This window comes from Ursus maritimus, unplaced genomic scaffold (genome assembly GCF_017311325.1).
Source record: "Ursus maritimus isolate PB19 unplaced genomic scaffold, ASM1731132v1 scaffold_25, whole genome shotgun sequence".
NCBI lineage: Eukaryota > Metazoa > Chordata > Mammalia > Carnivora > Ursidae > Ursus > Ursus maritimus.
The window spans coordinates 23,699,346-23,722,004 of record NW_024425008.1 but is presented as its reverse complement, the minus strand read 5'-3'; the positions used below and the strand labels follow the sequence as shown (position 1 = coordinate 23,722,004).

Here is a 22,659-nt window from a genome sequence, read left to right as displayed (position 1 = left end):
CCCCCCCCCCACCCTCGCCCCCTATATTCCCCCTCCTCTAAGTCTTGGTGTTTGATGCTTTAATAGTACTGACTGGCTTTTAATTCTGATTAACATTCTCAGCTGGTGTGTGTGTGTGTGTGTGTGTGTGTGTGTGTGTTGGGGGCTGGAAAGACACATTCACAAACCTGACCGCCTGACAAATCCCCCCTTTTCATCCTTCTCTTTGAAATGACATCAAGATGGACTGGGGAGGGGGGATGCAGAGAGGAGGCACGGAAAAAAAGAGGGAGGGGGAAGCAATTTATGTGCTTTTCTAAGGCAGCTAGTAAAATTCCTAAGGGAGAACAAATGCCAAAATTGACTGTCTTGGTGTATTTTAGACCCACTCGTTGGGGTGAATCATGTCAGGGCTTTGCACTGGACCTGGAAGCCTGCGACAGGCACACAGAACATCCGGTGGCCCGGAGGTGCCCTTCTGAAAGAAGCAAGAGATAGGTATTTGCTCTCGCCAGATTCCTTTCCATCAGGATTTTTTTTTTTCTCTAATTCACTGCAAGATGGATTTAAAAAAAACTGGGGCTGATAAAGAAAAACCAAGGATAGAAAACGCCCCATAAAACATGGCCCCCAAAGGGAAGGTGCAAAACCCATTTGATCCAAGATATAGATATCTCCACCCTGGATTTTTTTCCCTTTGCTTTACAACTCTGCAGACATCAGGTTAGCAAAAGGTAATAAATAGTCCTTGCACAGCAGGGTCTGGACTAGTGAAAACAGTTTACTGAAATTAATGGGCCTCGCTTGAACCAAAACCTCCACTTTGGAATTAATGCCAGACATAGTTTTCCTGAACTCTATCCAACCGCCTAAGCGGCAGACAATTTTCGTTCTATTTGTACTGGAAAATAAAGCCCGGGCCCTTGATCTCAGTGTAGATTATAATTAAAAAAAAATATTCAGCACAGTGAACACTATGCCAATTTCCAGTTTCTGCTAGCAGAAGCCCTTGTGTTCTGCGTGACGGTCAGAAGTTATCTGGTAAACTTTCCATTGAAAACCACCTCCGAACTCCCTCCCCATCGGTGGCCTCAGAGCTTTCACCGTGACACCCGAGAGATTCAAGGAAAGCTCCAGAAACAGGCTCAGTTCTCAATAACAACCCTCTTCCCCAGGGCTCTTGGAAAGGCTGGATCTGAACAACGCTGCCTGCATGACCTCCATTTTCCACCCTAAACGAAGCTCCAAAGCACCCAACCGAAACCCACCCCTACACCCCCCCCCCCGTACTCAGGGTGTCTACCATGCTGAAGCTGCTTTTATTTTTATTTTCATTAATGTATTTTTAAGGGTGAAAGGCGCGGGCGCACGCGCGCGCACACATACACCACCCCCACCCCCCCACAGGCTCACACCCAGTGGTTATGGCAGGTACAGCGGAGACAGGGTGCCCCGACTGTCAGTGTCTGATCCCGACCTGCCTCATTCCCCGCACCCCCCTTATTAATAGAAGCCCGGTCGTAGGCAGCCCGCGTTCTGGTTTTCATTGTACAGCCTGCACTGGTGACACAGGACATGTGGAAAATTTTGAGAGCACTGCGGTGAATGGCGTGGAGGGGGGAGTGTGAGCAGGGGGAGGGGAGGAGGGAGGAGGGAGGGGAGCGAGTTACTTTTTAGCTTCCGCTAAGTACTTGGCAGCGCGCCAGGCCCGGAGGATTCTGGGAAGCGAAAGCCTCCCCAGTATAAACTGCCAGCTTTAAGCAGCCCTGACAGTTCTGCTCCTTCCAAACTTGGCAGCCGTTCAAAGTGCTCTTTCATTTGAAATGCTGGAAGCCTGCCATGTGCAATGCAGATTTGCTGTGCCTGTGCGCAGAAGGAACTGATAAATGCCGTTGCAGTTGCCATGGGGACAGGAGGCTATCAGAATGGCCTTGTGATCCGCAGCCTCTCAGCGCGGCAGGCTCTCGCTCTGCCTCCTGCCCCTCCTCCCTCTAGTCAGTGAGATGGTGAAATAAATGTTCTGGAAAAAGGTTAACCCTGGCTGCTCTGGTTCCAAAGCCGAGAGAAGGCTTAGGATCCCACACACCCCGGCCCTGCTTCCTGCTCCCTGGGGGCTTTCACAAAGCTGTGTTTTTAATAGAGCTTTTCAGCAAGCCCTAGTGTAAGTCTTTGAGTCATCAAAACCCGGATGTAAACACAGCAGCCTTACATTCTGCACGGTTTGCGTGTATTTTATCTTTTTAATAATATTTTGCTGGCAACTTAAAACTGCAAGGATGCCAGACAGTTAGCCAGCAGCTTACATCATGCAGCATCCATCTTAGGGAGAGTGGCTGCCTGCCCTGTCCTGCTCGCTCTCTCGCTCTCTCTCGCTCTCTCCCCCTACCTTGAGACGGCAGGAAATGTGGGTCTCTCTGAAGCCATTTTATTGCAGGAGAGGCACAACCGAGTCCCCGAGAACCCCGGGTTTAAGAACGATCATGACATCACCTTGGGCAACAATAACCGTCGCTGTGTTCCTGTCAGGGACGAGACACTGAGGTGAAACCGATCTGTCATTGACACTGAGTGAGGGCGCACCGGTCCGGATGCCCCCCCCTCCCCATTTTGCACAAGCTGCTCTTTGAAACACGGCCTGATTCAATGTACAGAAACAAAATAGCACATTCAGATTTGGTACATGTTCAGGTCTCTAATGCCAACTCTCCGGGTGGCCTGTTTAATGGGGGAAAAAATGAAATACTCCATTCCAGCCAAGGCCCAGGAAGGCCAAAGAGGTTTAGGGATTTATTTACATTGAACGGTATTCCTCCTCAACCCAACTTGCTCCTTCCTGAAGGTTTCCTGAACCTAAACCTTTCGTTACCATCCCAGGACGAGAACATATTTTTCCTGTGGGTTTCAATATTTTCTGCTAAATATATTTCAACCCACTGTTTATCTAGGGTTTCAGCTTTCAGACCTTTATGTACTTTTGACACCTTGAGGCTGTTCCGCTGAAAAATGGTGTATGTTTATTAAAGAGGACTTTATGTGCTGGGCGTTAGGGCGGGGGCGGGGGTGTGAGGGGGGATTTTCTGTTTGGGTCCGTCTGTATAAGGAAGGCTTCAGGATGAGATCCAAGTCAGAGGCCTGTTTGGTTTATGAAGCCCTTTGGACAAAGCGGGCCCTACATAGCTCACACAAACCCTGAATACCGCAGAATGTTGAGCCAAGGGAACCATTTCTTCATAAGCGCTCAGCTGACACGGAGGCCGGGACAGGGGAAAAGACGAAAAATCCAAGTTCCTGGAGCTTAGCCGCAGTTTCTTTTAACCCACCTCTCTCTGGGTGTCTGCTCGTGATTGTCACAGCGATTTGGGCCAGGGCAACGCACTCTGTCTCGCTGGAATCTCCTGACTTCAAAGTAGCCCCTTCCAAATAAATAAATTAATCAATAAGAGCCATCTGCTTCACCTTGACAGCGGGCTCAGAGCTTGCAGGGGTAGTGTTAAACACGATTTTTAGGAGCAGTTGGCCCTCGAGACATTTCGAGGTGGGCTTTGGGTTGGAATTAAACAGGAGGTAGGGTTCGGATCAGGTGATTCAGAAAGCCCCTCTTTCTCTCCCTCTCCCCGCCCCCCACCCCAGCCACCACCTTCCCCAGACAATCCAGGCAGCTGGGTTTTTGGCTCTGGCAGCTGCTAAGCTTTGGCAAGCCAAAAGCACATTTCGTGGCGGTGATTCCTTTCCCAAGTTGACGGACATGTTTCTGCACTGAGTGCAAGGGATGTTTCCTGACTGTGCGCATGAATCAGAGGCTGCATTTTTCATCCAGGGCTTCTGGTGACAGTTTTAAGCTGGAAGAACAAAGCAGATTACGATGAGCCTCTATCATCAGGGTCCAGGAATAAAGAATCCACCCAAAAAGCTAGCCACATATAGCTTGGATGTTATGATTTTTTAGGCTTCAAACATGCCCAGAGCAGCCCATTCCCCCGGAAGGCGAGGCCCCCTTCCACGATTTCAGACACTGCCCTTCCTCTTTCTCTCCATGTCCTTGTGGTGCTTGCTGATTTGTTGGCTTCAAAAGTTCTTCCTTTTTTTCAGCCTTCCTCTCTTCCAAATGGGAAGATTTGCAAAAGCCATCTTGTGGCCCTAGAGTGCCTTCCCAGATGGAGGCCAGCTCCGAGATCCCAAACAGCCTGGCCACCGCCCGTGTCCTGCTCTGTGACAGCAGGGTGACGACAGGGGGACTCGGTGGTGCAGCCCCTCTGTACCAGGGCCCAAGGAGCCAGCTTCCCAGAAGTCCATGGATTAGGAAGGTCTGTCGGGGCTGCTTCAGGAGCTGCTGGGGAACAACTCCCTTTTGTTTTGCTGTCTAGCATGTGACCAGAATGCTGCCAGCTAATTTTAACCCCACCAAAGTACTGCTGGAAAAAACCCCAAAAAACAAACAAATAAAAAAACCTATCTTACATCTGGAGAGAGGAACGCGGTGGGCTGGAGAAAAGCTTTTTCAGCCTGTGTTCCTTCCTGTTTCAGTTTCCAGACTTGCATTATCGGTAACCTGAAAAATGATGAGTTTCACCAAATTCCTGGATATTGCACAAGAGGACAATGAGTCTATTTCGGGTGCTGTGATTGTGTCTGGCACAGACCCTGGAAGCCATTGTTTTCGGGAGGGAGACCGCTTTGGGGTTTCCTGGTGCTTTCCTTCTAGGGTCTCAAAGCCCCACATGGTATGGGGGTGGGGCGCTCTCCATGGCAACCATGCCGGCTGCTCTCTAAAAGGACTTGGAGTAGAAGTGGGTGGTTAGGTCAATGGGGTGGGGGCGGTGGCCTTGGTGGCCCTGGAGGTGTTAAAAAGGTGGATCCCAGGGAGTGTTTGAAGTGGGACCGCAGGAGCAGGAAGAAGGGAGAGGGTTCTTTCACAATAGCTGGGTGGCCCCCTGGGACCCGGGCCACCAGCTCTCCAGCTCAATTTCCATATCCGCTTTCAGCACCAGGAATTAATGGAGGACTTCATGGGGTTCCTCAGCCTGGATGCTGGATTCTCAAAGCATTCCCACGGCGCTTAATTGTTGCTGTCCGGCTGGGTGGCGGCTGGTGACGCTAGTGAAAAGGTACAGAATCTCAGGAGCCGGGAAATGAAGCGGTTTGGGCAGGACAGCGGGTAGCCAGGTAGGCAGCTGCTGCCAGCCGTACTGAGATGGTGTCATTAACCCGAGGGTCTACAGTGTAGCCCCCGTAGGTCACATGATGGCGACAAGCCTGAGCCAGGGGAGAGGCCCCGGAGGCTGGTGCACACTCCCGGCCGCCGCGAGCGCGTGGTGGCAGTTGTTCTGACAGCTGCTGAGGGCTTCAACTGCCTGCAAAGCCATTTGCTCAGGCCTGCCCTGTCTGGCCAACTTCTATGGATTTAAAGGATCCTCGTTGGTCTCTGAGCGCCCCCCCTCCATCTCCATCTGAATGGTCAGGGGCAGACACCCTCTCTGGGAGGGCAGGGAGCCTCCCGGAGACTTTTAGTCCCTCCTCTGCCTCCCCACGGCTGCCGTAACCTGCCCGCAGTCGTCGAGATCGGCTGGCAAATTCCTAAATTAAGGTTCTGTTTACTCTGCTGTTCCAAAGGCTTGTTTTGAGCAAGATGTTGTGCTTTAATTAAAAAGACGAGAGCTCATGAGTAAGTGAAAATATTTTTGAATCTTCACAGAAATGTCTGAATTTGGTGTCTTGTGTTTCACAGTGAGGGGGGTCAGGCTGGTCAGCACTTTTATCTGAGGGACCACTGAAAACTCTTGCTGCAGGGGCGCCTGGGTGGCACAGCGGTTAAGCGTCTGCCTTCAGCTCAGGGCGTGATCCCGGCGTTCTGGGATCGAGCCCCACATCAGGCTCCTCCGCTATGAGCCTGCTTCTTCCTCTCCCACTCCCCCTGCTTGTGTTCCCTCTCTCGCTGGCTGTCTCTATCTCTGTCAAATAAATAAAATCTTAAAAAAAAAAAAAGAAAAAGAAAAAGAAAACTCTTGCTGCAAGCTGACAGCCCGCTCTTCTGCACCGTGGACTTAGGAAGGGGACCCCAAGTCAAAAAAATGCGTTCCTGCTGCTTCTGTCTGCAGGGTTAACCGGCACACAGGTGTCATTAGGACACATTCCCCATGTACCTTTCCAGCCAGAGGCTTCCGAAATGTTTCATAATAGCTCCGCAGCTGGAATGCAGCTGCTGCTGGGTGGAGCAAACATGACTCCTTCTGGGTCAGCAGGGTGAGGGAGGGCAGGGAATCTTGGAAGGTTGGGGAAAGTCCTTCTTTCTGAAGCCAGAGCTCAGGAATGAGTGGGGCCTCTGGTGTGAAAACTTTCCAGATGGGGGAAGGAAGGGTAAGTTTTTGCCCTCTGGGTAGATTCCAAAAAATCGCTTTGGGGAGGCCAACTATTTGGAAATTGCCTTTAAAGCAAACAGCACACAAATGTTTAAATTGACCTGGAAAACCCTTCTCTCCTTTATTATTATTATTATTATTATTATTATTATTATTATCATCATCATCATCGTTGGTTCGGAAAACTTTTGGAAGTTTTCCCAGGCTGGAGCTATAGAATGTTTCCAGGAAAACGCATAAGGAGTGTCTGTGTTTTGAGTTTCTCTGGAGGGGACTGAACATGCTTTTTAGAGAGACTGAACTGGGGGCAGCCAGGTCTTATACAAGAGTCCAGCCAAGCAAAGGGGCAGACGGTGGGGAAAGATCTGCACGCGTCCGAAAGTGCCACAACAAAGGTGTGGTTTAGCTGGCCTGCCTGTGCTCGACTTCTCCCAGCCTCTCATTATCACGGTTGCCTCTGTGTGGGTCTGTGCTCGGAAGTAGCCCAGCTCCAGCAGATATGCTGAGAACTGCTGGGGGCCAGGCTTTGAACTTCCTTCTAGCAGCCCTTGTAATTTCTGTCTAAAGAGCGAACACTTGAGATTTAGATGCAGAGGAGCTGGGAGTCAATTCCCACCCGGCAGGTGGGAGCCCCACCCAAGCGTGGAATGTAATAAGGCAAAGGTGTCCTGGGGCTGGGGCTGCCAAGGTGGTGCCAACCCCCAGCTCGCTCCAGCGCAGCTCCACTCGGGCTCAGAGACCCACACGCACAGCTGCGTGCACGCATGTATCAGAGACATCTGTACACAAAGCCAGAAAGTGCGTCCATGAGGCCAGAGGGCAATGGGGACTCGCAGCACCCCTCGCTGATGGATGTGGTTCTCGAAAGCAAAAGCAGCTGGGGTATCCTGGAAATACATCCCATTCAGGCTGGGTTCTGGGAAAAGGAGGCAGAAGCTTCCTAGGAAGGCTGCCCTGAGTGCAAGCAGAGCTGGCCCAGCTACTCTTTCAGTGGGAAGGCTGCTCCCCCCTGGGTCGGTCCCCTGTGGCCATGAGGACCCAGAGACCTCAGGAGGGGAAGGAATAAGCAGAGGCTGGCAGTGCTGGCAACGAGAGGACGTAGCTCCTGGCTCTCCTCGCCCTGTGAGCCTGAAGACTATTTACCAGTAACGTTGATCTGGTTCCTGCAGTAAAATCTCTCCTTTCCACCCAGGGGACACACTGATTCCAGAAGGCATCTGCCTCCCAGCAGGTTGGGAGAGGTGCTCCACAGTCCAGGCTTGGGAATATTAATAGCAGCGATGATAGACAGACTAGCATTCATCAGGCACCTCTTCTGTGTCTGGCGTTGTGCTGAGTGTGTTAATGCATTCTCTCTTCCAACCCACACCTCAGTCAGAGGGTTCAGTTATTGTCCTCATCGTCTAAGTGAAGAAACAGAAGCTCAGAGAGGTTAAGTAACTTGTCCCAGGACACACAGATAGTAAGTGGTGGCCGCAGTGGGAACTTAGGGTTGCCTTACTCTAGAGTCCTTATCAGACCTGGGTTCGAATCCTGGTCTGCTGCGTGTGATAATGTGACTTGAGCCAACCTCCAGGCTTCCTCATCAGTTTTCATAAGTTAAACATCAAATATTGGCAATTTCACATAATTTAGTTTAAACCTTCCTTACAAGGTTTAAATAAGAATTAAATAAGACAGTGCAGGACTTAGCAGAGCGCCTAAAATGTAGCAAGCACTCAATAGAAGCTAGCTTTTAATAATTATCTCAAAGTCAGTACGTTTGTTCAGTATGGATACATTAATCAAGCTATTCATAGTCTCCGGCTATGCAAGTTTCTGCACATCCCTATACAGGCACCTTGGTCCCAATTACAGTTGGACGTGGTGCTGATACCAGGGAGGCATCATTCTTTGTCAGTGACTTCTCTTAACTTATTCTGGAATCCACATATCCGGAGCACACACCTGTGTCTGAGCCGTGGGTTCTTCCCTTCTGCATTGTCCACTCACATTCACTTGGACTCATCAGGGGGTTCCAAGTCTTCAAAATCATTCACATTTGATCACTTTACTTTCCTGCTTCAAAATCTTTCAGGTGCCTAACAGAATCCAGGCAAACTCCTTAGCTAGGAAGGCAAGACTCCTGGGAAACTGCCCGTAACCCCCTCTCTGCCTCTTCCTGCCCCTTGATTACTCTCTGACCACATTAAATCCCCCTTTGTTCCTCAAACACAGTATGACTTTTCAAGCCCATGCCTTTGCGGGGCTCTTTTCTCTGCCTAGGAGAAATGTTTGCCCCCTCTTCTTCTTTGAGCAAACTTCTATGCATCTCTCAAAACCCCACTCAGTTTTTACCTGTCCTGTGATACTGGCCTCCAGCATTTCCTGGCTCTATACTTCCATGGCAATCTGCATATATTGCAAAGATTTGTACCTGTCTGTTCACACAATCCCTCATCAGCGACTCTCTAAAGTTCAAGGCTAGGGCTTACCAGTCTGTCCCCAAAGTCAAAGTCTCTAGAAGGCCTTAGACAAATGCAAGTCAAATGAACATACCTGAATGTAAATTCTTATGATGTAATTTTATTGACAGTGAAATAGTATATGAGTGTATGTGGCTATTTACACCGTCCCTTGTTCCAGCAAGAATTTGAAGTAGATGCAGTCTACCCATCTTTCTTACTCATAAGCACATAGAGTAATGCTTGGTGCATCCTGTAGTAGAAGGAGCCAGGGCTTTGGAGTCAAACAATCCTGGAGTTAAGTCCTAACGGCATCTTACTGTAACTTACTCACTGCTTCATCTCTCTTAGCCTCAGTTTTTCCATCTGTAAAATGGGACATGTGATAACTGCCCACATGGCAGACCTCTGATGGTCACTCCTGCTTTTTTCCTTAATGCTCTGAATTTTTCTTTCAGGAGTCCACCCACTCCTGAAGGTGCCTTGGGTGGGAGGGGGAAATTCTAATCAGTCTAAAGTAATCTTGGGATGCCATTCCCCTTGCCAGTGATTCATGTTTGATGGTTCTGCAGCCCAATTCTGGTCAATGAGATGTGAGGAGGGATCTTTCAGGTGCGTGTGGAGCGTTGTTCTAGGATGTACTCCCTTGCTCTTAAAACATGAGAGGAAGTAATTATCCTTTTGAGACTCTTTTTTTTCTTTTAAGATTTATTTATTTATCTTAGAGCACGAGCGGGAGGGGCAGAGGGAGAGGGAGAAAGAGAATCTCAAGCAGGCTCCGCACTGAGTGCAGAGCCCAATGTAGGGCTCAATGCCACGACGCCAAGATCACGACCTGAGCTGAAACCAAGAGTCCGGCACTCAACCGACTGAGCCACCGAGGTGCCCCAGTAATTGTCCTTTTGCAGCCAGATGTTATGTCTGGAATGATGATGGCTGGAGCAATAGCAGCTACCTTGTGATGACGATAACTAGCCAAACCAAGACGCTAAAGGTGATAGAATGGGAACATGGCAAGAACCTGGGTCCTGACAGCACAATTCAGCAGGTGGAGGCATCTACCTCTGGACTATTCTCTGCGATCATCAGTTCCTTTATCGTTCATTGAGGGACCCCAGGCTCAATCCAGGATTGTTGAGGTCACTGTTACTTGCAGCCAAAAGCGTCTACTCCCGGGGTTGTCGTGCTGACTAAATAAAGTTTGTAAAGTACCTGAAGTTTATAAAGTGCCCAGCACATAGTACGTTCTTAAAAAAGATGAAAGGCTTTCCTGCTGAGACTTTCCGAGGTGAATGCATGAGCAGCCCCAGGAGCTTGGCAGATGGTAATCACATTGAGAGCGGATCAGAGATGGGCGGGTGCTGGGATGACAGTGAAGATGGAGATGATGATGAAATTCAAACATCGTGTTAGTAAGTGTCCTGATGGAACTTCTCTGGGCTGTCACAGTGGTTCCGCTTTGCACTGCTGGGGCCTTTTCTAACCCCGGTCAGAGTTAAACCATGCACAACACAGGCTTTTCTAATTGTGGGCGGCCACACTTGCACGATCCGGGGTGGTCCCTCTTAGCCTGGGGCATGGAAGCCCTGCTGCAGGATGAAGGCTAGAGTGTAATTTGTAGCTCTAGGAGGAGCCAAGAGCTGGAAGCAGAAGGAACATGCCCACACGATGGAAAGCGTGCACCGCATCTGACAAAGGCACACAGAGTCCGTTCCCCTCCCAGCGCACCCAGAGAAGCCTGCAGACGTCCGCGGCTTCGGGAAGACCTGCCTTGGGGGGCCCACCTAGCTTTTGGCCCGCGGACCAGGCCACAGAGTTCTGCTCCGTGCCAGCCCCATAGCCCTTTCGAACCTTGTTCCGAGAGAGCTCGGCCACACCAATGTCCGCCAGACTCGAGTCCACCCGGCCGCGTGGGCGGCCCTGGCAGCGGGGGACAGGCGCGGAGTTTGTGCAAGGGCTCTGTGGCCCCTGCAAGAGGCTTGTGGAAGAGGTGGTGGTGAAAGCCAGGAGGGAACCTGGAGGAGGAAGGGAGCAGAAACCACAGACTCAAGGCAGCCTCAGTGCCTTTTCAAAGACTGTCTTCACCTCAGAAACCTGTTCCAGGCCTCCAGTCCTTCCAGCTGCCTCCTGGCCATTTACTGCCTGCTTGCTTGCCCCTTCTCTGCTTCCCAGCACTGCCATTCCATCCCATCCCCCATATGCTTATGGAGAAGACTCTGTAAGATGCCATATTCCTGCGAGTAGCTGGGGCGGGGGGGTGAGTGAAGTACAAACATTAACAAGATTAGAGTAGAAAGGACCTCACAATGGTTTTCAAACCACCTTTACCACCTCACAATCTTCCCCTCTGAAAGAAAAAAAGAGACAGCTGCAGCCTAATCCGGGCAGGGGCAGGGCCCTGTCCACTGTAGCCAGAGGCAGGCCCCACGGACAGAGTTGGAAAAGCACTGATCTAGACTGTAGGGGAAACTGAAGCCCAGATAAGTAAAGCAACCTCCCTGAGACACACCGCATGTCAGTGGTCCGCCAGGTTCAAGTGCAGGTGACTGAGCTCCTGGCCCAGGGCCCTATCCTGTACACTGACCCCCACCTGTCAGCACCTGTTTCAAAGATCAGCCAGGGGTATGAGGCAAGTGGACCTGGACTGGAAGGCATGTGCCACCGGCTAATGAGAGCACCTGGTTCTATTGCAGGGAGAGAGCCTGTGGGAAAGAGGGCCAGGAGGTGGGGCCGAGAACACGGTGGGCAGGATGTGACATGGAGCAAGGCCTGGATGTCATGGGAAGTTGGGTGGTGGGCAGAGGGCAATTCCAGGCCCTGGAGAACACAATCAGCTAAAGCCTGAAGAAAGCCTCGCAGTTCAGAGAACCGTTCCAGCCGTGGCTCTCTCGTTACCAGCCAGGTGACCCTAGGTCCGTGGCCCCCCTGTCTGGGGCTCCTTGCACAAAGAATGGCAGAGGGTTTGGGCTAGCTGGTTCTACTATGACATGCTGTGACGCCTCCCCTCCCATGGGGCTGCTTGAGCCCAGTGTCACCACCCAGGACGGTCTTCAATGTGTGCCAGGAGGCTGGGAGGGACATTAGGAGGAAATGTCCCTGGGTGCCCCTTGAGAGCAGCCTGGAGCTGGCCAGCCTGCTCAAGGGGCCCACCCAGAGCTTTGGGGAACAAACCACAAGGAGGCAGGAAGCCCAGGGAGACCGGGAGCATAAACCATTCTTCTTCTGAGAAGTATTCTTTCCAATCCAGCTCCCTCTGGAAGCCCAGACCTTAGCCTGTACCCCCTGTCCAAGTCCACCACCCGGGAACAGAAAGAGGGGACCTCAAGGGTAGGGGTCACAAGCTACTTACCAGCCCCAAACCTCAGTATTACCATTTGTAAATGAGGTAAAACTAGCACCTGGTATTCTCATTTATAATATTGATCATTTCAGTAGTTTGTGTGACGAACCGAGCTAATGCTTGTCAAGTGCCTAGCAGGGCGCCTGCTGGAGGAACCACTCAGTCCGTGTCAGTCCCGTACATTGCCAGAGGGCTCCCTGCTAGGAAGACCACACAGTTTAAAGGCTCTTGACATTAAACAGGCTGGTTCGTCCAGGGCCCCTGTATGTCTCACACACCGCTCTCAATCCCAGGAGGGCAGAATGTGCCCAACGCCTGGGGAGGTTGTGGGAAGCCCACTGGAAACAATGTGTGCACGCCCCCTGCCGGCTGGGAGCAAAGGTGCAGGCCTCTGGGCTCAGGGAGTTTGGGGGTGAAGCAGGGGGATCCTTGTTAGTACAACCGGCTGCTGCCTGGGATACTGACCCAATATTCACAGAACACGCTCCAGGTGTTACCAACCAGGCTTTCAGAGGGATGCATGATGAGTGACAGGTAAACTAGGTTTAAACTGGAACCAACTAATTCTGGAGTCAACCAGACACAGGTTCAAGCTCAACACCTCCCCCGCCCAGAAACCATCTGTACTGGATACAGCAGTTGCAAAGTTCCTTGCATCTTGGGCTGGTTGCGTGTGGAGTGACCTTGGACAAGGCATAGAGGCCCTCTGAGCTTCAGTGTCCTCATCTGTACCACACAAGGCTGCTTTCCTCTTCTTCCCACACCAGAGGGAGGAGACACGGTCACGTAGGGGAGTTGAAAGCAGTCAGATGTTCTGTCGGGGAACCTCATCCCTTTGAACCTGGGCTGTCACTCATTTGGCTCACCCGGAAGGGACCCTGTGATGCTGCAGTGGCACGCCAAGCTCCCCAGGTTCTCCCAGCCACCGAGTACCCTGGCAGAGCCTGTGTTCCAGGCCCTTCTGTTGGAGATTAATAGTGGAGCCTTAACCTCTCCTGTGAGGCCATTGGACTGGATGGGGCAGGATCGTACAAACAGCAAATCCAGGCGTGCGAGTCCCCACACTGCACATTCCAGGCCACCCCTGGTTATTCCTCCTCGAATTACGTGGACTGCTTAGCCTTTCGGTGTCAGTCGGCTGAGGGCTCTTTGCCCTCCTGTCTTTTTTTTTTTTTTTTTTTTAAAGATTTTATTTATTTATTCGACAGAGAGAGACAGCCAGCGAGAGAGGGAACACAAGCAGGGGGAGTGGGAGAGGAAGAAGCAGGCTCATAGCGGAAGAGCCTGATGTGGGACTTGATCCCGGAACGCCGGGATCACGCCCTGAGCTGAAGGCAGACGATTAACCGCTGTGCCACCCAGGCACCCCACTTTGCCCTCCTGTCTACCTGTTTTCTCCCAGACCAACAGACAACTTCTGCCACTTGGTATGGCTGCAAGGGTTTGAGAAGGATAGGAAAATACATTCTCAACGATTTGTTTTGAGAGAGAGGGAAAGAGAGAGAGAGAGCAGGGTGGGGGTAGGGGCAGAAGGAGAGGGAGAGAGAGAATCTTAAGCAGTCTTCACGCCCAGTGCAGAGCCAGATGCAGGGCTCGATCCCATGACCCTGAGATCATGACCTGAGCCAAAATCGAGTCTGTCGCTTAGCGGACTGAACCACCTAGGTGCCCCCTGTTCTCAATGAATTTTTATTAACTCCCATCACTACCACAATCAGCAATTTCAACTCCCAGGGGTCTTTACTACACACACACACACACACACACACACACACACACACACATACAAAGCAAGGGTGAACACTGGAAACCATTCTAGAGAGATGCCTTTTTTTTTTAAGATTTTATTTATTTATTTGACAGAGCAAGAAAGCACAAGTAGGGGGAGCAGCAGAGGGAGAGGGAGAAGCAGGCTCCCTGCTGAGCAGGGAGCCTGATGCAGGGCTCAATCCTAGGACCCCAGGATCATGACCTGAGCTGAAGGCAGCTGCTTAGCCCTCTGAGCCACCCAGGCGCCCCTAGAGAGATGCTTTAACACCTGTGTTAACACAATCCAAATTGTGTCCAGTTTATTTATTTATTTATTTATTTATTTATTTAAAGATTTTATTTATTTATTTGACAGAGATAGAGACAGCCAGCGAGAGAGGGAACACAAGCAGGGGGAGTGGGAGAGGAAGAAGCAGGCTCATAGCAGAGGAGCCTGATGTGGGGCTCGATCCCATAACGCTGGGATCACGCCCTGAGCCGAAGGCAGACGCTTAACCGCTGTGCCACCCAGGCGCCCCTCCAGTTTATGTTTTGAGGATGTGTTTATGTGCCTTTGCATTCATTCACATAACAAAGTTTGATTGAGCTATGGTTGCAAGGGATTGGGACAATAGCAGTAAATGAAATAGACACAAATTCTTGCCCTCAGTGGACTCTGTGTGTGTGGGGGGTGGGGTCATGGGATAGAAAAGTAAATTAACAAGTGGCATAGCCATGTTTGATGGTTATGTGTGCTATGGAGAAAGCCAAAGCAGACAAGGGGTTTTGTATGCCCCAGGATGGGGGACAGTTTTAAATGGCATGGTCAGGGAATGCTATGTTAAGAAGGTGACACATAAGTAATGTTCTAAAGAAAGTGAGGGAGTAAAGCATGTAGTTACTTTGTAGAAGAGAGTCCCAAGCAGAGGGAAAAGCCAGTGCAAAGGCACTGGGGCAGGAGTGTGCCTGTTGACAGAGAGGCTGTCCTGGAGACAAGGGGAGGAATGAGACATATATCAGAGAGAGAATGGGGAGGGACACAGGGTGTCAGGCTTTGAGGGCCATCGGAAGGACACCAGTGTTTACTCTGAGTGAGCTGGGAGCCATGCAGGGTTCTGAGCAGATGAGTGACATCATCTGCCCTGCATTTGAATAGGCACATTCTTTTTTTTTTTAAGATCTCATTTATTTATTTGACAGAGAGAGAGAGCACAAGCAGGGGGAACTGCAGGCAGAGGCAGAGGGAGAAGCAGGCTCCCCTGGCATCCTGACCCGAGCTGAAGGCGGACACTTAACCGACTGAGCCACCCAGGCGCCCTGAACAGGCTCATTCCGTAGGAGGTAAGGGTAGGAGAGCAGGGGGACCAGGCCGTGGGAGGGATGTAGGCAAGGGGCATGGTGGCTGGCGCCAGGGTGATGGTGGCAAAGTCGGTGAGAAGAGGTTGGCTTCTGGAGGTCCTCTGAAGATAGGGTGGTGGGCGGTGGGGGGGGGGTGAGTTAGATGAGAAATCATCCATTTTGATTTGTACAAATATTTCCCTCGCCTATTTTGTCATTAGTCCACAAGGTGTGTGGGGAGAGGGACTAGTGTTCACACACACGCATGCTTGGAGAAGCAGCAAGCTACAGTGTCCTCGCCAGTCTTCGCCCCACTTCTCAGGTAACAGTGGGGTTGACCAGACCTCCCTCCCAGGCGTGCTGTGAGGACAATGCATGCAATGCACTTAGCCAGCTCTTGCACTCAATAAAGAGAGGCTGTTCTCGTTAATAAAGGATGATCGAGGGTCCCCCGCACCCTCTTTCCCGCCAATATGATGGATTTCAGCCCTCTTCTGAAGGTTCGGAGATGAGCACCTGTCTTGTAGGCAGGGCATGACAAAGCTCTACTTAGAGAAATGGCGTGGACAGAGGTTAATCAGGGTAGGCTTCCCTGAAGAGGAGCTGGCCTCACTGCCTCTCTTTTCAGGTGAAGAAATCAAGCTTCAATGACTTGAAATAACTGGTGTGAGGTCACAAAGCTAGAAACTGGCAGAGAAGGGCTTGTGTCCGTGCTTGTCTGGCTCAGAAGCCACCCTGGTGACAAGCCATTCCCATTAGAGGAGAATGACGGCCATTCATGCGAGGACCTGAGACAATATGATCCGCATGGCCGTCATTTAGTCAGGGTGGAGCCGGGTATGGGAACCATGCCACCACCTTGCTAACAATCCTACGTTCTTGGTGTGAGCGTGAGTGGTGTGCCGGGCCCCGTGCACAGGGGTTTGGACGCATGACCTCACTTTACTGTCATCTTGCAGATCAGAAAACAGGCCCGACAAGCTTCCGGATCTCTCCTGTGAGTGTCTGCACTGAGACAAGAACCCAAGTGTTTCAGTAATCTATTGTTGTGTCACAATCAACTAGAAACGTTAGCGGCTTAAAACAATAATTTGTTCTTTCTCATGATTTTGTGAGTCAGGAATTTGGGCAGGGCTCGGCTGGGCGGTTCTTGGTTGTTGAGCTCCCTGGAATCACTCACTGGGCTGTGTTCAGCAGGCTGCGTGATGGGGAGGGAAGGACCAAGAAAGCTTCATTCACATGCCTGGCGCCTCAGCCCTCCTCCACGTGGCCTCTCCAGGTGGCCAGCATGTGGCTTCTCGGTAGTTGGATTTTAACATAGCAGCTGGTTTCCAAAGGAATGAAAGCAGAAGGTGTCAGGCTCCTTAGGGGCTAGCCGCTCTGCCGGTCAAAGCAAGTCACAGGGTCAGCCCAGACTCAGGAGGAAGGGAAACAGATTTCTCCTCTTGAAGGCTGTGGCAACCCGCACATACTGGAATGGGAGACATTTGTGGCCATCGTGGAAGACAGACTACCACCCCCAGCCTCCTCACTGCCTTTCACCCAGGCCCTGGGTCTGACCCAGGGCTCTCTTATTTCCGGGGACTCCATGAAGCCTGCTAGACCCCCGCCACAAGGCCCATGCCCGTGCTTTGTCTTACTGGGCCCTCTTGCCCAATGATACCTTCATGTTCTGGGCCTGGATTCACAAGAATTTACTGTATCTTGTTTCCTTGAGGGCAGGCACCAATTTTTCCTACTTCCTAGGGCCCCAGCACCTGAGTTAGCCTAAGCTCGTTTTTTTTCTTTTTAAAAAAAAATTTATGTATTTTAGTGGGGGAGGGGCAGAGGAAGGGGGAGAGAGAGTCCCAAGCCGACTCCATGCCGAGTGTGGAGTCTGACATGGGTCTTGATCTCATGACCCTGAGATCACGACCTGAGCCAAAACCAAGAGTCAGATATTTAATCGACTGTGCCACAGAGTTGCCCCATTTTTTTAAGTAAGCCCTATGCGCAATGTGGGGCTCGAGCTCATGACCCCAAGATCAAGAGTTGTGCACTCTATGGACCAGCCTAAGCTTGTCTTGTTCTCAGGAACCTACGAGAACCTAACACTTGCAAATCGTCAACCACCTGAACAAAACTGGGTCAGATTCACCTTTGCAGACCCAGCACGGGGCCTTTCCCAGAAGAGCTTCCCAAACGGGACTTTCTGGCACCTGAGTTCACGTGCTTGGGCCTGGAACAGAGGAAGAGCAGCTCCCCGGGAATGTGTTTAGGAAGGCAGGACACCCTCCCCACCCCCCCAGCAGCAAAGCTGGCATTTTGACAGATGTCCAAGTGATTCCTATGCCTGTTACGGTTTGAGAGGACTCAGGTAGTGGTTCCCAAGGTAGAGAGAACAGGACAGGTTGGGAGGACAGATGCCAGTTGAATCCACTGCGGTTGAGCCCAGACATCAGAATTTCCTTCGGTGTTCTTCCAGGGTCAAGAGTCACTGGTTTAGAGCATTAGTTCTCTAAGTGTGGTGTGTGGGCCATCGGCATCCAAACGACTTGGGGGCATTTATCAACAGGCAATTCCTGCCTCCTACATGTTTCGAAGTCTAAATCTCCTGGGGGTGGGACCCAGAAATCCGCATTTTTAACCATCTCTCCAGGTGATGTGAATGCATACTGAGGCTTGAGACCCTCGGTTTAGGGACGAGCGTGGGCAATGAGGTTTGCAAATGCTGCAAGTAACAACGTGCAGAAGTAGGAAACAACAACTCTCCACGCTCCTACTGCCTGGAGACAACGGAGGCCCCTCGGCACCCACTCTGGAGACAGGAAGGAGCCCCCCTTCTCCAGGGAGGCCGCCCCCCGTTGCGGCGGGCGGCTGTGATTTGGGTTCCGTTCTGCTGGCAGGGTGGAGCCTGTCATCTGGCCCGGACAGAATTATTGCTTCAAATTACATGGTTGATTATCAATTACTTGTGTCCGTGTGAGAGCATGTGTGCGTGTGTGCATAAGTGTCTTTGCAAGTCATTAAGGGTCGTAATTCTGGATTATCGTTGATTAACGAGAGGGAGGCCTGGTACCTCCAGCAGCCGGGATGGCAGCCCCGCAATTATGTCCCAGCTGATCAGTAATTGGCGCATCGCAAGATGATTTCTCTCTCTCCGCTGCCTCCTCCCAGCCTCTCCTGCCGGCTCCACAATTAGCGCCATTGCTCATTCCCTTCCAGCCTGGGCTGAGTTCATGGGCCTGCTTTCTGGCAGGCGGCCGCTCTGGGGCTGGCGGGTGGTGGAGGGGGCGGTGGCAGAGGCACAGGGGTGGGGGCGTGGAGCTGGCATGGGCTTGCGCTTGCTGAGAACTGCTGTGCCTGTCCTATCATCATTCTTCCCAGGGAGCCCGGGAGCCAGGCTCTACCTCCCTGCCCCAACTCCCAGGGCCTGGCTGGGGAAACTGAGACTCAGAGAAGGAGAGGGACAACTTAGAAAACAAAACCTCGGGATGCCTGGGTGGCTCAGTTGGTTGAGCATCTGACTCTTGATTTCTGCTCAGGTCATGATCTCAGGGTCGTGAGATCAAGCCCCATGTTGGGCTCCACGCTCAGCACAGAGTCTGCTTGTGATTCTCTCTCCCTTTCTGCGCCCCTCCCCACCTCAAATAAATATGTAAAATCTTTAAAAACAAATCCAAAACCAACAAGTCAGAATGGTATGGCAACCTGACTTCAACCCCCTGGGGCCTAAGCAAAATCAAAGACATACCCTCCTATCATCACTCCCATCCCTGGGAGGCTGTAAGGTGGTTGGTTGTCTCAGTTTTTGTCCTACAGAAATTGCAAACCGATGCTCCAGCTCCCAGGGTGGAGGAAGGCCGTTGGGGAATGTGCGGTGTTCATTAAGGCGGCGTCATCGCCTGCCGGGATTATGGCAATGGCCTCCTAACTCTTCTCCCACCTCCACGTTGGGTCCCCAACATCGATCACGCGGGAACAGAGGGACCTTTATAACATCCTGTTGCACACTCTGCACGATACCCTCCCTCCATCCCAGGTAACTCCCCGTTGCCCTCAGGATAAACTCCGGGTCGCCGGTCCTCACTCCAGCCACCCCCTCTGCCCCAGTGCAGACCCCTCGGCGCCAGCTCCCTCCACACACCCCCGTCCTGTCCTTTGCCCCGTCCAGCCCTCTCCCTGGATCCCCTTTCCCTCCTCCCATCTTCTTTCACCTGGGGCACACACCTGCGGGGAGGCCCTGATACTGCTCACACTTGGGCTCTGTTCCCGAGAAAGGGTTTCTGCCCTCCCCGGGAACCGGCAGTTAGAGAAGCAGAAACTCAAAGGACGGCTTTACAGGGGTTTCAGGGGATGGGGAAGGCGGGGCTGTTCCGGAACCTTCCACATAAAAGACTCTGCAGAGCCACCAGGCAGTTTGTTTCTGAGCCTTGCAGCTGTCTTGGCCATTTTCATTTTTATCTACTTAGGGTGGTCAGCAGGTCATGGCAAGCGGGAGACGTGATGCTAATGACTCCGGCTCCACGTGGCGACCATTCAGGAAAAAGCTGCAATGTTCTCTCTGCCACATTAATCAGAGAAACACATCAAGAGCTGTTGCATGGAGACAGCTTTCCTCCCAGTACCTGCCCTGCATGCTAATCACCACCCCTCCTGGCGGTGAGTCAGCTCCATGCCAGGCGGGCGGTGAGGGAAGGCCAGCAACGCCAGCTCCATGCAGTGGGGAGCAGCCAGAGGGGTGGGAGCCAGGCCCCACACCCAAATGCGCTGCATAGGACCATCGCTGAGGCCCCCCGGGCAGGTGGGGATGGCAAATCCTAGGAGAGTCAATCCAAATGTAAACCCTGGGCTACTTCCTAGAGTCTAGTTCTTACCCAAGTCTACCAGAGAGAATTCTCCAGAAGCTGATCCCTGGACAGAGTCCAGGGTTAAACCAAGAGGGACCTCACTGCCAGGCACTTTGATAACAATAAGACGTAGTTTCTGGCAGAGCTTCACATGTGCCAGTCACACCTGCAAGCACTCTCTACATATTACTCATTTAATCCTCGTAAAGCCGTATGAAGTGACTACTGTGACTATTCCCACTGTGCAGATGAGCAAGGCGACACAGAGGTTAAGTAACCCATCCAAGGCCACACAGCTAGTAACAACGGACTGGGTTTGAACCCCAGCAGCCAAGCCAGTCCCCTCCACTGCCTCTCAGTGCTCTGCTTGAGCTCAGAGTCCCCTGAGCCCCTGGGAACCGTGGAAAGCCTCTGAGTGCCTTTTGCATGTATTCATTAATTCACTCATATGGCTACTGTTTGGAGAGCACCTGCTACGTACAGAGCACCTGCTACGTACATGGCGCGGTACCAGGCACAAGAGAGACAAGGAGAAACAAAACAGGCGCGGCCTTCAGAGGGAAACTGGCATCCACATAATATTTCCACAAATTCCTAGTAATTACAAAATGTGGTAAGAGTCATGAGAAGTAGCAGGTTCCATGAAAGCATATAATGGGAGACCCGTTCACACATGAGAGCCCTCATTAGGTCTCACAGGTTTTCGGATCCCCCCTTCCATCATCCCGTCCACAAATACATATCAATCGTTTGTACGGGCTCCGTGCATCAGGACACGGTGGTGAGCAGGACAGATACCCTCATCCTCAGGGGCGGCCTGGGGGGAAGCCGGAGAAATACAAATGTTCCAGAAAAGGAATTAGGGCTAACTGTGAGGGTTCTGAGCATTATTATTATTGTTGTTGTTGTTGTTTCTTACTAAAAAATACTTCATTTCTTTAAGGGTCTCTTGCAGGGAGAAAACAAGCAAAAGAAAACGCAGTTGGCTAGAGACGTTCACGTTGGCTTTGCCCACAGCTGCTACCACGCGTCCTTGCGGGCCCTGGTGGTGGTAGAGCTCGGCCGTGCGCCAGGCCCTTCGCGTCTCTCCGAGGATGGGCTGGCCACTGGCCACTGCCTCCCCCACCCCCCGCTGCCCCACCTCTCTGTGGGGGCTTTTCCACAGATGCCCGGGAATTCCCTGCCTATAGAAAAGACACCCCTGCCTTCCCTCCCCGTGTGGCGTCCTGCAAACCTGACAGAGAGCTATGGGAGGCCACAGGCTTTGGAGAAAGATAGGGAGCAAAAAGAGCATTTTTTAAAAACACGTCTCTTTTATTTCCCTCTTGGCCTCCATCAGCTCCCCACCTGGCATATGAACTTGTTCTTCCCTTATACGGCTCTGAGAAAAGCACCATATGGCCGTTCATCAGGCCCACGGGCTGGTTTCCATCCAGCCCACTCTGATTTCCTCCCAGGCTGGGGTCTGCAGAATGACCCGCCCTTCAGGAGGCCTGTGGAGGAAGAGAGACAGGAACGGTGAAGACATACAGAGCTCGAACCACTGGCCAGGAGTTGCTCTGGGTCCTTGCGTGTGGCGATGCCATCATCATCCCTACTTCACAGATGAAGACACTGACACGGGGAGATGTTCGGAGACATCCTCTAAGTCACATGGCTGGTGATGGCAGAGCCGGGATCCGAGCCGTACTAACCATCGGATTTTGCTGATTTGCTATCATGGAAAACCCAATCTTGGCTAAAGGGTGTTGGCAGGGTTAGAAGAAGGGTTAGAAGAAGGGGTCCTGCCTATGTGGACAGGAGAGGGGATGCCAGAGGAAAGACGGATAAATCCATGAGCTGGGGCAAAGCCTAGCCGGCCCTCCCTCCAGGAGAGCAGGGTCCGAGCTCAGTGAGTGAAGCCAGCACAAGCCAGGAGAAAGCCGGGAGGCTCTGGGAGGCAGCCCCCTTGCAGAGCTGGCCAGGGAGCTGCAGGGAGCCCTCAGAAGGCCCTGGAGACTGGTTTCCCCTTGCGCTCCTCGCCTAGGTCCTTCCCACCGGCTCCCCCCATCACTGCTTTCTCTGCTTTCCAGGAGTGAGTGACAAGCGCACCTCCTTGAAGCCTGCCGAGCTGCGAAGCTGCCCTGGGGTGTGGTGGGAGCAGAGGGACCAGGGCACAGATCTCAGCTCCATGTTTGCTCTGTGGCTGTGCGGCCAAGGAGCGCCCACCCGCATGCCCGTGAGCCTCACCGACAGGGTGGCGTGGTGCAGAGGTGTGAATGAGCTAAGTGTCAAGAACGTAGGTAGGCTCCCGGCACAGAAGAGCTGCGTGATCCATGCGTCCTGCCCTCATTCCCTGTCCCTCCTTCAGGAACAGGAAGGAGGAAGCAGAGGCTCCCGGGCGACCGGGGTTGGGCCGATGATAGGCCTAGCAGACACGTAGGGCCTGGCTTGGCAGCCCCCCCACTCCGCCCCCCAGAGGAAGGAGCTATATTTGACATGACTCCACCCTTCGTACCCCCTCAGCCTTGTTGGGCTCCTCCCCACGTGTCTCCCCTGCTGCACGGCCCACAGAGGAGGGCTTCACACCTCCACGGGCTGTCTCCACAGTGTCTCCTGGAAAACATGAGCCCACAGGGCAAGAC

The 22,659-nt window shown here is 52.2% G+C and overlaps 1 long non-coding RNA gene across 1 annotated transcript in view; it reads left to right on the top strand.

Moving 5' to 3' along the window:
- Positions 1–21,112, top strand: part of LOC103670846 — a 26,413-nt gene extending 5,301 nt beyond the window's left edge. The window contains exons 3-6 of the long non-coding RNA XR_570689.2: positions 15,069–15,528; positions 18,994–19,227; positions 19,658–19,847; positions 20,979–21,112. This is a non-coding gene — a long non-coding RNA (uncharacterized LOC103670846). The remainder of the gene's footprint in view (positions 1–15,068; positions 15,529–18,993; positions 19,228–19,657; positions 19,848–20,978) is intronic.
- The last annotated feature ends 1,547 nt before the right edge of the window (positions 21,113–22,659 follow it).